This window comes from Palaemon carinicauda, chromosome 1 (assembly GCF_036898095.1).
Source record: "Palaemon carinicauda isolate YSFRI2023 chromosome 1, ASM3689809v2, whole genome shotgun sequence".
NCBI classification, from domain to species: Eukaryota; Metazoa; Arthropoda; class Malacostraca; order Decapoda; family Palaemonidae; genus Palaemon; species Palaemon carinicauda.
The window spans coordinates 197,332,017-197,347,016 of record NC_090725.1 but is presented as its reverse complement, the minus strand read 5'-3'; the positions used below and the strand labels follow the sequence as shown (position 1 = coordinate 197,347,016).

Here is a 15,000-nt window from a genome sequence, read left to right as displayed (position 1 = left end):
CTCTTTAGGTATGGTGCTTAGGTCTTCTAGGAGAGGACACTCCAAAATCAAACCATTGTTCTCTACTCTTGGGTAGTGTCATAGCCTCTGTACCATGGTCTTCGCTGTCTTGGGTTAGAGTTTTTTGCTTGAGGGTACACTCAGGAACATTTTTTTTATCGCATTTCTCTTCCTCTTTTTCTGTTAAAGTTTTTAATGTTCATATCGGACATATTTATTTTAATGTTACTGTTCTTAAGATAATTCATTTTCCTTTGTTTCCTTTCTTCACTGGGCTATTTTCCCTGTTGAAGCCCATGGGCTTATAGCATGGCTTATAGCATCCTGCTTTTCCAATTAGTGTTGTAGCTTAGCAAGTAATAATAATAATAATAATAATAATAATAATAATAATAATAATAATAACTAGACTGCAACTGGCTAAAGCTAGTGGCGGAGGATTCCCCTGCAAAATAGGTGTGGAAATGCTTTCGTCAATCAGTAAAAGATATTGCGTAATGGTTTATTGGCCTAATGACCCCTTGAGTAAATTTTTGGTTATGTTAGCTAACTATTCTAAAGCAATTTATCTGTATAATAGCAGGTATATGGAAGTAAAACAGAGGCAAAAATTACAAATATAGAGAAATTAACCTTTGAACCTGAAGACAATGGGCACTTACAAGGTCATGTGAAAGTCACGAGTTAAATATGACCCTCATATTCTGAAAGAACATGTGCGAATTGGGGGGGGGGGACAACAAAACATCACTTTTAGCCTACGTTAATATTTCTCCATGTAATAGCCAAATGACCTGGAAAATGAGGGTCAAGGTCAAATTTGACATTTGATTTGGAGGTTTTATGCATATGTTTGGGATAGTTTACTATACCATGCTATGACCAAAAATCAGTATTTCATGGAGAAATTGCCAAAGTCACGATTTCTGCAATGTCAAAATAGTTAAAAATCTATATTAAAAAAAAGGAATTAAGCAGTCGCTACAAAAGTTAAGCTAACCTTAGATAAATATATATGGCATCATATGCCTCTAAGGTCAGGGCTCTGGGACTTCCGGTTTTTGAGATCTCGGAAACAAACCTGTTTTGAGCCGGTTTGGCCTTTAGCGACCTTGACCTTGACCTACTTGCATTAAAGTAGGGCAATATCTTGGGATTTACCTCTGTATCATTGTCCATTAGGCCCTTAGCCATACGGCTTATACTTTAGGCCTAATGGCAATTTAAAATTTTACAAATTTTGCCTTTAAAAGCCCCTGTGTCCTTGAAAAGTAGGTCAAGGTCACTTAAACTGGGGCTATGGTATATTCTTACCATAGGCTACCTATGATAATTATTTCAGATTTCTTGCGAAAAAAAAAACGCGCGGAAAAAAAAAATAACCAGACTGCAACTGGCTAAAGCCAGTGGCGGAGGATTCCCCTGCAAAATAGGTGTGGAAATGCTTTTGTCAATCAGTAAAAGATATCGTGTAATGGTTTATTGGCCTAATGACCCCTCGCCTAAATTTTGAGTTATGATAACGAACTATTCTAAAGCAATTTAGCAGGTACATGGAGGTAAAACATAAGCAAAAATGACAAATATAGAAAAAATTGACCTTTGAACTTGAAGACAATGGGCACTTACAAGGTCATGTGAAGGTCACGGGTTAAACATGACCACATATTCTGAAAGAGCATGTGCGAAAGGGGGGAGGGGGTGACAACAAAACATCACTTTTAGCCCACATCAAATTTTTTTTCCATGAAATAGCCATATGACCTTGAAAATGAGGGTCAAGGTCAAATTTAATTTGGCAGTATTGGCACTTATAAGGTCGTGTGAAGGTCACAGGTTAAATTTGACCCCATATCCTAAAAGAGCATGTGCCAACACAACATCACCTTTAGCGTACGTTAATATTTCTCCATGAAATAGCCAAATGACCTTGAGAATGAGGGTCAAAGTCAAATTTGACATTTGATTTGGAGGTTTTATGCATATGTTTGGGGTAGTTTACTATAGCATGCTATGACCAAAAACCAGTATTTCAGGGAGAAATTGCCAAAGTCACGATTTCTGCAATGTCAAAAATAGTTAAAAATCTATATTAAAAAAAGTAATTAAGTAGTCGCTACAAAAGTTAAGCTAACCTTAGATAAATATATAGGGCATCATATGCCACTAAGATCAGGGCTCTGGGACTTCCGGTTTTTGAGATCTCGGAAACAAACCTGTTTTGAGCCGGTTTGGCCATTAGCGACCTCGACCTTGACCTAAATGCATTAAAGTAGGGCAATATCGGGGATTTACCTCTGTATCATTGGCCATAAGGCCCTTAGCCATACGGCTTATACTTTAGGCCTAATGGCAATTTAAAATTTTACAAATTTTGTCTTTAAAAGCCCTTGTGACCTTGAAAAGTAGGTCAAGGTCACTTAAACTGGGTCTATGGCATAATCTTACCATAGGCTACCTCTGATAATTATTTCAGTTTTCTTGCAAAAAAAAAAAAAAACGCATGGAAAGAATAATAATAATAATAATAATAATAATAATAATAATAATACCAAAAACAATAGTATTCCCCTATGGGGAATCCTAATAATACTACCAAAAACCATAGTATTCCCCTATGGGGGATCCTAATAACCGTAATAGACATCACATACGAAAACTTTCAATAGACTTTTGACGACGTACTTTTAAAGATTAATGGTTAAAACTAGAGAACTAGGCATCATTGACGAGCAAGCTGAATGGATCGAAGATTGGCTGACAAACAGAAAACAGTTTTAATCAATGGAGAGCCTCAGAGTGGGCAGATGTTACAAGCGGAGTACCTCGAGGAACTTTCCTTGGCCCATTACTATTTCTGATTCACATTAATGACATATATTTATTGGTATCTATTAAAATAGCCAAATTTGCTGATGACTCTAAACTGGCTATAAATGGTGCGATCTCGGGAGACGTAGAAATCTTGACAGAGGATCTAATTGAGTTAGGTAAATGGTCAAGAAAATGGTAAATGCCTTTCAACTGTGGGAAATACAAATTTATGCACATTGATTATAATAACCCACAAACAGATTACTCCCTGCTAGGTAATAAAATAGAAATTGTGGACCAGAAGGACGGTCTTGGCCTTATTATTAGCAAAGCTTTGATGTTTAACAGAGCATAAAAGTTGAAAAGAAAGCACACGTTCGAGCTGTGGCCATGGCAGGACGTACTTCGGTGAGTAGTGCACCGGACGGGTATCGTGAAGATAAAACTTCATTTCATTCAAAATGTGAAGCAGAAATACTTAATGAAGATTTAAACATGCCAACAACGTCAGAGGATGGATATGAGGTGTACGTTAACAAAAAAAGGATAAAGAAGACACGGCAGATGGAAGCCAAAAAATTAAAGCAATTTGAAGGGGCTGTGCCGAAAGCTACAGATGCAGTGACAACTAGAAGTGACAGGATAGTACTTCAATATCCTACTGATGCAGGTTTGAATTACCCGGAGAAGATACTATGGACGGTTAAACTAGCTAAATCTCACAAGCAAATGGAGGCGCTTTTCAAGAATGGGAAAAATAGCCCTTAAGTAACTGTAAAGGATCAGAAGGCAGCAGACTATTTGTCAACGACTGGTTTGATGGTGTTGTTATGATTAAGCCAGTTTTTGAAAAGATGACAAAAGTTATACTGTTTGGATATCCTACTCTGCTAGATCCAGAGGATGTGATGGATATTGGTGTTTTCCGTTGGATTCACCGAAGGACAGTAATGGTAAAAGGAAAGAAGGAAGAAAACAATCAGAGCCACCCGATAGACTCTTCTTACCAGGACTTGGATATAGAAGTTTAGAAGTGTATAAAGAAGCTCCGATAATTTGTTATAAGTGCAGTTTGTGGGGACATAGAGCTTATCAGTGTTTAAATAACAATCGCTGCAGATTTTGCAGTAATAAACATGATTCTAGGGAGTGTGTACAGAAAATTAAAGAAAATATCACTGTTGAAAGAAAATGCTGTAATTGCGGTGGAATTCATAACGCAAGTGCCTGGGAGTGTCCAAATCCACCGATTTGCTCTTTCAAGAGATGAAGAAGCTACAAAACCACGAGAGGCGGCGTTGGATATTCCTAAGGAGAAGGAAGAGGAAACTGGGAAAATATTGACAGTTTTAGCTGATTTCAAGAAAGAGCTGGAATCTGTCATAAAAGCGGTAGGAGAGTTAAGCGATAAGGTTGATAATTTGATGATACAAGGTATGAGAGATAATAGTCTGGCTAATAATTTGATGATAGATGGAAAGAGATAAGTCATGTGTCACTAGATTAAAAAAACGGCAAAAATGGCGGTGAAGTCAATAGTAATGAAATAAAGACTAGTACAACGAAGGAAATGATGGTAGTTTTGAATATGTTGACTACCTATGGAAAGAAACCAAATGGTAACTTAATGAAGTCTCTGTTACGACATGCGGAAGGCCTTAAGCATAAATTAGATAATGAATCCAGAAAGTAAAGTTATGAAATTAATTTCGTGGAATATTAATAGTGTAAATTGTAGAATAAATGATTTGCATTCTTGTGTTTGTGTTGATGAAATCGATATTATTAATTTACAAGAAGTTCGTGAATATATAATAATGCGGAATTATTAAAAGGTTATAAAAAAATTGAATTGCTTGCTGATGCTGAAAATAACACTAAAGGTTTGATAGCTTTTGTTAAGAATAATATACCAGCAGAATTAATTGTTGCTGAAAGAATAAATGATATAGAATATGTAGTAGTTAAAATTAATATTAAAAATGGTTATTTTTTTTATAATTAACGCGTATATTCATGTTAATGGATTCCAAACTGAGGATTTTTAGGACAAAATATTAAGTGATAGAGATAAAATTATTATAATGGGTGATTTAAATGCAAGACATGAATTTTTGGGTAGTATTAATGGAACAAATAATAATAATGGTAAGACTTTGAAATACTTGACGGAAACAAATGATAAATTTGAATTATTAGGTAATAAAGATCCCACTCACATTAAGGGTGGGAGATTAAATTATGCACTTACTGTATATATGATATGAGGGAAGTTGTTGGTGAGTACACTGTACTTAATGAGTTACTTAGTGATCAATTTGCTATAGGTGTAAATTTAAAATTAAGTAAAATTGAAACTGCTTTCCAGAGAAAAAGGTATAGATTTAAAAATGAAACTCACAAGAAAAAATTTATAAAGTATATTGAAAATTGGTATGAGGTATATAGATTATTGGAGGTAACTGATGAAAATGAATTCTATGAAGATTTTCTAAGAACTATAGATGAATTCTTTGATATTGTAAAACAAAAAGCAAAGGGTAAGTCATATATACATGATTATTGTAAAGATGAATTGGTTATTGAATGGAAAAGTGTTTTAAAAAGTGTCATAATCTATGGTTAAATAATCCAACTTCAGAAATCAAAGAAACTTTGGAAAATGTTGCAACTTTATATACAGAAATTAGAAAGGAGGCAAGAGGAAAGTATTGGAATGAACATTTAAGTAATTTATCCAAATCAAAAAATTTGTCTATGATTTGGGATAATGTTAATAAAATTAGAGGAATTAAACAGAAAACCTTTGTACACCCAAATCCCAATAGATGAAGTGAGAAGGTTAAAAGAAAGGTGGGAATATATTGCAAACTTTGATAGTCTGCCGCTGGATATGAGGAATTACTTAAAAAATAGAGAACATTTTTGGAAAGATCTTTTTGAAAGTCAAGGAAATGTTGAGGATGATACTTGTATTCCCATAAATAGAGATGAAATCTTATATGCATTAAATACAGGAAAATCTACAGCCCCAGGTGAAGAAAGAGTTCCATATAATATTTTGAATTGCCTTGTGATGCTAAAAAATAGCCCTATTGTTGACTTGTTTAATTAGTCATATACCAATGGGAGATTGCCAAGGGCTTGGAAAACTGCTATTATTATTCCTATTATAAAGAGTAATGGGGGTTTTAGACCAGTTTCACTGACCTCTTGCTTTTGTAAAATGATGGAAAGGGTAATACGAAACAGGTTAGATTATAAAATTGCAGGTTTACTCTCTGAAAACTTATATGGTTTTATCAAAGGTAAATCGACTGCTGACTGTATTATAAAGGTATTAGGTAACAATAAATCTAACTATAGGTTGTTTGTAGATTTACAGAATGCTTTTGATAAAGCAAATAAAAACATTATATTGGAAGAATTAGTTAATAAAGGAATATCAGGAAATTTGTTAAAGTAGATAAAAGACTATTTGTCTGATAGAAAAGGTAAAGTGATTTTCCAGGGGGTTGAATCTGATGTTTTTTTATATAAGCTTAGGTACTCCTCAAGGGTGTGTGTAAGTCCTATACTATTTAATGTCCTAATGGGTAGAATTGCAAAGTTTAATTTTGGAAATGATGTACAAACTATTATTTATGCTGATGATACTGTTACTCAGTTTCATTACTTTTCTACTATGCAAAATATAGTTAATCAGATTCAAGAGTTATGTATTAATTCTGGTTTAATAATTAATATTAATAAAAGTAAATATCAGTTAAGAATAGAATGTTAAACAGATTTAGTTATGAATAATTTTAAACTGCAAAAGGTACAATCTTATAAATATTTAGGATTTAATATTGAATTTAAATATAATTATGGACATATAGACTATGTAAAAAAATTGTGTATTAGTAGACTTAAACCTTTAAGAGTATTGGCAAATTGTGGAAAGGGAATTGGTATCCCATTGTTAAAAATGATATATTTGACAACTATACGGTCAATTATTGATTATTTTGCTCCACTTCTAATGTTGTTTCCTAACAGTAAGATGAGGCAATTGGAACTCATTCAAAATGAGGCATTAAGGGTTGTCTTGGGTTGTCCAAAAACAACTCGTATTGAAGTAATGAGAATGAATACAAATATGCCCAGTATGTGTGATAGAATAAAGGAAATAACAATGATGTGTGTAATGAGAATGATTAGGAGAGGTGAAAAGTACTTCCACAATATATATTATGGAATTGATAAGTCAAAAACCATTGTATATACCAAAAAGCTACTTCAAAATCTGAAGGTGTATAATCTGAAGGTGTAAAAATATCTAAATGTCCTTGGAGTTTAAAATGTATAAATATAGATATAGAAAATTTGGATTATAAAAATGGAGCGTATGATACTATTGAATTAAAATAGTATTTTTTAGAAAAAAAAATAATAAATTTAAAAAGATTAATTCTGTTCATATGCATTGTGATGGATCGGTTAGTGAACATGGAGCTGGATGTGGATTTATAAATTGTGTTTATGATGAAAACGGAAAATGTGAGTTAAAAAAAGAAAGTTTTAAAATAGAAGGAACCAATTGTAGTACAGTTTCTGAATTATATGCAATATATGAAGGATTAAAAGCAGTTTCTGATATTAGGAAAGATATTTTTATTTTTGTACACAGCCAAAATGCATTAAAATCATTGAAGGCTAAAGAACCTCGTTATAAATCTGTTGTAAGTAAATGTAGAAATTTGTTTTATAATATCCATTTGAATAATAATAAAGTTGAATTTATATGGCTACCTTCCCATGTAAATATATATTATAATGATATTGCAGATAAGTTAGCTAAACAGGGGGCAGAAAAATATGGAAGTGATATTTTTGAATTGATAAGTCTTAATAATATTAAAAGTCATATAAGATCAGTTAGAATCAAAATGAGCTGTTAACTATTAAGCTATTACTGGAAAAGGGAAGTAGTTGTTTATATCATCATTTGAAAATTTCTGAAGGAACAAATGTAACCTATGGAAAACGATCTACTTTGTTTGAAAGTTGGGTTATGAGACTTAGATTGGGATATAAGTATTATTGGGAATTTAATAAAGACAAAAATGTACCTTGTAAATTTTGTAAACAAGACAAAAGTCATAAATTGTATCATTACATTATGGAATGTAAAGAATTTGATGGAATCAGAAATGATTCCATTGAAGATCTGTATGAACAAATATGTTTTGTAATTAATAATAATAAAATAACTGATTTCATTAAAAAATGTAAGGGAAACCATATTGTATTTCAAAATAGAATAACTATGTTATTGGGAAAGGGAAGATATAGGAACATTATGCTTCCCTTTTGATGTAAATTATCAATAAAATTTTTGAATTGAATTGAAGTGAATTGAAAAGAAAGCACAGAAACTTGAGTTACATATGGGGACAGTTCAAATACAGAAACCAAGACAATATAATTCTGCCGTACGGATCACTAGTAAGATCCCATCTAGAGTAGGGAGGCTAATTCTTATCTCAAAGTATTCAGAAGGATATAGATAGACTGTAAATAGTGCAAGCTAGGCCCACCAAACTAGTTCTTACACTATGGCAATCTGGATACAGACGGAGGATGGAACGTTTGAACTTATTTGATTTACAAGCTCCAAGGAGTTATTCCGGTCAATGCAGTGGTTAAAATCGTTCATGTGGACAAACAAGGGAGTAGACATTTGTCCTGTCCTAACTGCGTATCGATGTTGTTTAATTCGGTTGTTAAGCAGTTTTTCCGGTTTGACCCAAATATTCCTTGTCACACCCAGTACATGGAATTATGCAAGTAGAGCCATTACTATAATTTGGAGAATTATTTATTAGGACATTCTTTACCGTTCCTGAACTTTAAAAAACTAAATTTACTTTGAATATTTTCAATAAGTCTTTGATATAAGCAAAGAGATTTTATTTTCTAAAAACCTTGATAAAGAAATGTTATTGAATCTGCTTTTATTAAATATTTTGATAGTAAAATTTTAAATCCAGCTCTGGTCTTTTTAAACTAGACTCTCATCTTAGTAATGAAATTGTAAGGAAGTAAAATGTAAACATTTAGTTCAACGCTTGTTATATTACTGGTATTTTATCATAAAACGATAATTGTTTATTCATTTCTAACGACTATTAATTATTTTAGCATATTGATGATGCTTTGCTTGTTTGTGGCTTTTATTTCAGTTTTGGTAGGTTTCTTTAGAGTATGATTTTATTTTCTATTTCACTTTGCACCCTGAAGAAGTGTACATAATACACGAAAGCGCTTGGTACCTGGTCTTTTCCTTTCCTGTTTCCTGTGGATTTTACAATTCAATATATATATATATATATATATATATATATATATATATATATATATATATATATATATATATATATATATATATATATATGTATAAACATCTGTGAGTATGTACATACATATACCAAGGCACTTCCCCAAATTTTGGGAGGTAGCCGACATATATATAAAGATATAATATCTAAGATGTGTTATATTAACTCCAGGGCATAGGAATAAATAGCAAAAACAGGAGTATAATTTATAATTATCAATTAGAGAAGAGATGTTAGTTCATTTTACTTTTCTAAGATTTTCTTACTTTCAATAGGAGATGAATGTATTAAACACAACATCAGACAGGATGATGATTCCATAACCACCAATATCAACTTCCATGATAAATGAAACAAGCATGAGTATTGAGTATTTAGAGAAGATAGGTTAGAACTGTATTTTTAAGTGCCTTCAAAAAGAATTTGTGGGATGACTATTGAAGTCCCCTGATAAAATTAGAGAACAATAATAAGTTTGTATTTATGTTCAGAGGTATCTTTCTAAACAAACATGTTCAAGGGTGGTGACCATGGGCGTGAGGTCTTTTGGCAAAGGCCCATTTCTTCCATTTCAGCAAATGTTTGCTTGATAGCTGCTAAACGATCCGGTGTCATACGTCTGAATCAGGTGAATATTGGGTTCCCTGTCATCTTGATTGGGTTCATAAATGACGTGTTTTGCGGGAACCATGGGAATTAAGCAAAATTTTGGACGGAAAATTTCTGGGTACAAAGTGAGGTTGTAGGCATAGGCATCCGTATGTGTGGTGATGTGGAGAGTGAGATCGTATGGAGTGGATTGAAGAGGTGTCAATGAATTAGAGTCTTCATTGACTGACTCTCGGTAGACAACATCAACCGGGAGGTGGAAATGGGAGATGAAACAACGTGACGTTAGTAACGAGAAACTTCCAGTGATATTTGGTGGTTCCAAACTTTAATGTGAGGGTCTCGAGAAAATCTGTTGGCAGGGGGCAGGCTGACATTGGCAGCCTTAGACAGATTACGTCAAGTCCTGGAGAATATTCTTGGCAGAAGAAAAGGACAAGCACCCATGGGATTTCAGATCCATTGGCAGCTATCAGGTGGACGTCGTCAGTCATAGACAGACTATGTTGTGTCCTGGTGAATGTACTTGGTGGAAGAGAACAGCAAGCACCAATATCTACCTAATCACACGCCTGTACCTACATTGTGTGAAAATAAATGTTAGTGATTGGGAAGGCCACCAACACAAGCAATCGCCTACTTACACATTTTTTGGCCACTTACAGACCGTTTGTACATTTCTTTGAAGCAGCAGGAAATATGGAGTGGTAGTAGCATAACTGCAGCCAATGGGAGTCAGCAAGTGGCTGTAGAGGTTACTGATTTGGCCGTGGGTGAGTGGTAGCATATGTGGGTGGTGAGCCGCTTTGTCACAGCTCAGTAACGTCAAAGGGTGGGTGTCTGTGTCCTACCGCATTCATGTAAGCTTTGGTTGATATTGAATGATAATCCTCTTTGTCAGGAGTGGAGGCATTGATGGGGGTCTTAAAGGTGGTGAAGTGGCTGTGCATAAGGGTGTCAGCTTTGGTCATTAGGTCCTTCATGGGGAATATATTGACATTGGGTATACGAGCACGTGCAGGTTCGGGTAGGTGTCATACTGAAGGGCACAAAGTAGGTTCACCTCCTGAGGAGAGCCGTCTGCGGCAGGTTGCAAGCGAGTAATACTGGTCATTTCCCTGCGATCAAGCAAAGCCTTTTGATCCCCAAATTGGTTGTTGAAAAACTCAGGTATTTGGGTCTCTCCTTGGTCGCAAAGCTAATCTGAGATTTCCAGGAAAGTGTCCTCGGGGATCGCATCGAGAACATAATCTTCGTTGGTGCTTGAAATATCCACGCCCTTAAAGCAAAACTGGACCTTAGCATGCTGAAACCAGGTGAATGCCTCTGTACTGGCAGAGGGCAGTAGGACCATGGGTGTGGCATTGATAGAAGTGTTGGCGTCAGATGGCAGCCTCATCAAACAGTAAGACAAAGCAGTGAGGGAGAAGGAGAGGTTATAATTGAGAGGCGAGGTGAATGCAACTAACTTTATTTCAACAGGTAACGAATTTATATACGAGTTTCTGACCAAGAGTGTTACAAAAATTCAGACAGTCTTATTCGTATAAAAGCAAGCTCAAACAGGTTTTGTTACAAGTGAGGGGTGGAAATAGATCTTTGGAAATAGATATGCAGATAATATGTCTAGATAACCATTAACCTAATTAGTATTTTACCCGCTGGGGTGAAAAGGTAAACAACTTAGCTGCTGCTACAGTCACTTCTCTCTATTTTATTCCTATAACTATGACATATTTGGGAGTCTGTCTTCAATTTCGTTATTTGATCTACTCTCCAGAAGGCATATGATTCTGGCCCAAACGATTAAAAAATTACCCAGATATGCCATCAGGTGTAAAACTCTTGACTTTTTTCAGTGCTTTTCATTGGACTCAGAAATTTGTGTAATTCTTTAAGATCTTCCAGGTCCTCAATGAGAGGAGTGTCAAGCATAGGTAAAGTAAATGACTCCTCAATGGCATTATATGGCTTGTTGATAGGCAACTTAGAAATGCATATTCCAGTGGTATAGCATCTCACCCACTCTTTGAAGATTGTTGTGCTATAAACAGTGCTGGTTGGAAAAGCGGATTTTATTAAGGAACATAAATGAATTCGACGGGATAATGAAATATATGCATAGAGTTCTGCTCTGCAGTAGTGTGAATAACTTTAATTCTTTTAACCCATCATTAGTTTTCTTTATACATATTTGATGTTGTAACCCCTACCTGAGGTGTTTCTCTATCTGGCCTAATGCAAATGAAGTAGGCAGGCAATAGGCAATACAGGCATCAAGTACTTTCCCTTTCAATAACAATTGAATGGTTTTGGGGTTATCATCAAACCTTACTATATTAATCTGCTCAGCAAAATAAATTGATACTTCTGCAACATTATGTATAAAATTTTAAAACTATACCAAATTAGTCACATAAATTATATATGAACAGGACTCCTATGTTCCTGAGTTTTTTTTTATTTCAGGTCAGCCCAGTTTTATTTTTGAGACGCAGCCTGTTTAAAGATTACCGGTCAAGTTTTTGACATTGAAGAAATATATAAATAATCTGTAATCAGCCTAATACTTTGCCAAGCACGCGAGTCTGGGTTTGCTGCCATAGGTAGATGTGAAACGCTAAAGTAATATATTAGAATATAAATTCTGTATCTATTCTCCAGAAGTAACTGCAGCGAGAAGAAATACGTATTCTTTAGCCCAGAGATCACCCCTGCCAGTTACTGTTGTCAACACTTCGGGGTCAAATCAAGATTAGATAAGAACCTCATTTTCAAGAAGGAACACCACGTGGACTCCATTACTACACTTGTGTTACATGGTATGATATTGGGTTACGTATTGCATTAGAAATCTTTCATAGATTGGCCGAAATTAGCCGCCTTTAAGGAACCATTCAGTGTGCAGAAAATGAATAATCATCCCAATATCAGAGTGTCAACCATCTGTCGTAACTAGCTCCACCCATATAAGGGTATATAAGATTCCAGAAGAGACTGCCCAAGAAAGATGGAAACAAAAGGGCCATAGGCAAACATAGACAGCTAGCCCTTCTTGCTTGTGTTGAGGAGAATTAATCAACCCTTCTGGCTATAAAGAAAAGTCGTTAGCCCCTCTGTCTGCCATATGAAATTAATATCCCTTAGTGTGTTTATCCAAAAGGTTCTGTAAATTTTATATAAAAACTGTTTGAGGCTCGATATCTAAAAATAGTAAGTGAAAAAATAAAGGGAGATACACATAATGTAGATAGACACATAGAGGGAAAAATTAGCAAAAGAAAAAAAAAGATAAGGGTATACCAGGGAATATAACGAATTTGGATAAAGATTATACCACTACTACTACTACTACTACTACTACTACTACTACTACTACTAATAATAATAATAATAATAATAATAATGATAATAATAATATTATTATTATTTTCAAATTCTGAGAGAAACAACATTTGTTGCCTTATCCAAACGACGTCTTTTTTTGTGATATCATAGAGCTGAAACCCAACCGAGAAGAATAACTCATCTACTTGCCGTTCAAGTATTTTATTGCTTTGAATTTTAGCCTGCTCTACCTCTTAATACCATTTTGATTTGTTTTCATTTGTATCGGTGAGATCGAAGGTGATACAAAATTTAACTTCCTTTGTAAATAAGTGTGTGGATAAATGTGTTTTATTTTGGTGAGTTTCTTGTTTTTTTTACTAATTTTCCATATTTCAATTGTTAGTGTTAAATCTATAATGTTTAGAGTTTTAAAAAACCTGCATTGATTTTGGTATTGTAATATTAGCGTAGACATGAAATTTTTATCTTGTCCTTGAGATGCAATATAATCTATTCGGTGGAGTGATGACCTAGGAAACTCCGTCGCAGAGTGTGGCTTTTCTCTAAGGCAAACCTTGAAATTTCTGAAGATGACATTTCTTTCATGGGTGCAGTAGCAGTTATCGGTATCTAATATTTGAGATTTTGTGCTAAATAGTGTCAACAAAACGCCTCTTTCAATGGGACATTCCTGAACTTAAGATATTCCATTATACCGGTAGGAATTCAAATGAAGATGGCAAATATTTAGCTTTTAGCACCGAAACTTTAAAGATGAAGCATCAGAAAATCATAATGTAGTCTCCCCCCCCCCCAAAAAAAAAAGGAAAAAAAATATATGTTCCACTCACTAGTTTTAGTGAAAATCTTCGAAAGGGCCGTATTTCACTTAGTGTAATATTTCACATACTTTATCTACGTAGTTTGTTGGTAACGAAGTTCTCCTATGAAAAATTGTAGCTTTTTTTGTATTCTAATTTAAGAGAGTTCTTATGCTCAAGGCTCCAATAATTAGTTCATGGCTCCTTCAATTGTTAATGCAATTTGCATTATCCAAATATCCATGACTAGCTTTCTACGTGAAATTTGGAGCAGTCAATGTTGTGACCTATTTTCTATGCCTCTCCCTTTTTAGAAGCGAACTTTGTGGTCCCCTTGATGGGGCAGCCCCGTCTCATAAATACCTCCGAGGATAAGTGCCACATAAACCCTTCTCCAATGACTGAATCCATCATACATTTCCAATGCAAACCCAACCATATCACTAAGCCTCTTTACCGAAAAAACTTGATTGTTAATGATGAGAGTTACAAACATGACAAATAGTCCTAAAATTGAAGAAGCTGACTTATTTATTAAAGCCTGGCTGATTCTAGCTCAGCGCCTATTTTGAACATGTTTAATTCTTAATGAAGCACATAAAGCCTTTTCACAAGTGCCTAGCCTATATGGCAGTAGGACCATTTTCTTAATTCAACTTATCAATCGAGATTGTGTTAGGTTGTGGTGTTTTAGCTAACAAGTGAAGATTCATTTGCCAGCGGTGAACTGTATTCTTGGGTCACTCTGTAGGGGTGTGACTTTCTTATCAAGAAGTATGCTACACCTCATGGCACCTCAAATAGAATCATATATATATATATATATATATATATATATATATATATATATATATATATATATATATAATATATATATATATATATGTATATATATATATATATATATATATATACATATATATATATATATATATATATATATATATATATATATATATATATATATATATATATATATATATATATATATATTTACAGTACGCACATACACACACATATATATATATATATATATATATATA

At 34.0% G+C, this 15,000-nt stretch overlaps 1 protein-coding gene across 1 annotated transcript in view; it reads right to left on the bottom strand.

Moving 5' to 3' along the window:
• Window positions 1-15,000, bottom strand: part of LOC137636602 (nephrin-like) — a 511,471-nt gene that overhangs the window by 167,606 nt on the left and 328,865 nt on the right. The gene's annotated exons all lie outside the window — the stretch shown is intronic.